General features: G+C 37.2%; 1 non-coding gene across 1 annotated transcript; it reads right to left on the bottom strand.

The window, feature by feature from the left end:
- Positions 1-989: 989 nt before the first annotated feature.
- Positions 990-1095, bottom strand: LOC128281857 (small nucleolar RNA R71). Its single transcript, XR_008272135.1, has one exon. It is a non-coding gene; the product is annotated as a small nucleolar RNA R71 (small nucleolar RNA).
- Between the last annotated feature and the right edge of the window lie 957 nt (positions 1096-2052).

Below are 2052 nucleotides of genomic sequence, written 5' to 3'. Positions count from 1 at the left end.
CTACATCAGTTTTCCAAAAGTATTTTCCAACTTTTATCTCTTTCGTGTTCTTAGTTAATTAGATTGTTAATCTTGGTTTAAAAAATATCCCTTTAATTCTTAGGCTAGATAATAAAAAGATAGTAATTACTAGTACTTTTAGTCCTTGTGGATTCGATATTTCCGGTCTCACCATAACTATACTACTGTTTGATAGGTGCGCTTGCCTTAGTCGAATTTTTAGTCAGTTTAGCAACCATCAAGTTTTTGGAGCCGTTGCCGGGGACTAAGATATTAGGAACACTTGAATTTTATTACTTTAGCCATTTTTTATTTTTTTTATTTTCATTGCAAATTATTTTTTGTTTTAATTTAATTTTTACTTCTCTTCTAATCTCCCTGTTATTTGCTTCTGGCAGGAATCTCTAGTTTATGACTAGAAGGAACCTGTCAGGACCTTTGCTATTTAACAGTGAGATAGAAAGCACAACTCGTAGAAATCGAAGAGAAATAAGGTGAAGCCTATAGTATATAGAAGAAGAGCAAGAGGATGTGACCAATATACCTGAAGAGATGGCGGACATTCTGAATAATTTGCTACCTCCTGTAGTTGCTACAAATCTAGTAAATCAGAATCCTGCTCCTTGTACTATGTATGATTATGCTAAGCCTACTTTAACAGGAACTGAATCGAGTATTGTTAGACCTGCTATTTCTACAAATAATTTTGAACTAAAACCTAACACGATTCAAATGATGCAACAATTTGTTCAGTTTGATGGTTTGCAAGACGAGGATCCAAACACTTATTTAGCAAATTTTCTGGAATTCTGCGACACCTTTAAGATCAATGGCATTTCTGACGATGCCATTCACCTTCAGTTGTTTCCCTTTTCATTACAGAATAAGGCTAAATAGTGGGTGAACTCGTTACCACGAGGGTCAATCACTACTTGGGAACAAATGACTGAAAAAATTTTGCTAAAATTTTTTCGTCAGCTAAAACGGCTAAGCTGAGGAATGATATCTCTTCTTTTGTACAAATAGATTTAGAAACACTTTATGATGCATGTGAGAGATAAAAGGATTTATTGAGAAGATTCCCTCACATGGGTTACCTTTATGGTTACAGGTTCAGACCTTCTACAATGGTGTGAACCCCTTAACAAGACAACTGATTGATGCAGCCACCGGTGGAACCTTGAATAACAAAACACCTGAAGAGGATTACGAATTTATTGAAGAGATGTCACTAAACAACTATCAGTGGTAAGTCATGAGAACTAAGCCAACAAAAGCAGCTGGTGTTTTCAACTTCGACGCGGTCACTATGCTATCTAACCAGCTAAATCTATTGAATAAAAAAATTTGATGGTTTGTATGGTTCTACTTAGGTACATCCAGTGATGAGGTGTGATTCAAATGAAGGAGGGATGCATAACATAGACTATCCATCCTTCAACCCCAGCACCGAAGGAGAACAAGTCCACTATATGGGTAACAATTCTAGACCTCAGAATAACCCTTATAGTAACACTTACAATACAGGTTGGAGGAACCATCCCAATTTTTCGTGGGGTGGTCAAGGGAATCAAAGGCAACAACACCCTCCAGGTTTTCAACAACCACCTTACCAACAGGAGAAAAAGTTGAACCTTGAGGAGATGCTTACAAAATTTATCTCGATGTCAGAAACTCATTTTTTCAGAATATTGAGATAGCACTTAAAAATCAGCAAGCGTCGATTCAAGGGCTCAAAACTCAAATAGGTTAGCTTCCTAAGTTGATCTCTAAAAGACTGCAACGTGGCTTGCCTAGTAATACAGCAACTAACCCAAGGGAGCAACTCTATGCCATCACTATGCGCGACAAAAAAGGGTTAGCTGAACCTAAATCTGAATTGAGGCAAGAAGTTGTGGTAAGCAATGGTTAGGTTGAGGTGAGTCATGGTACACAAAAGCCGGTAAGCAAAGAATATAGACCTCGTGTGCCATACCCCAATGCCACAAGGAAAGACCACAAAGACAAACAATTCGGTAAATTCCTTAAACTCCTTAAAAAATTAGACAAACA

The sequence above is a fragment of the Gossypium arboreum genome, chromosome 1 (genome assembly GCF_025698485.1).
Source record: "Gossypium arboreum isolate Shixiya-1 chromosome 1, ASM2569848v2, whole genome shotgun sequence".
Classification (NCBI taxonomy): domain Eukaryota; kingdom Viridiplantae; phylum Streptophyta; class Magnoliopsida; order Malvales; family Malvaceae; genus Gossypium; species Gossypium arboreum.
This window is presented reverse-complemented; position numbering and strand designations above follow the sequence as displayed.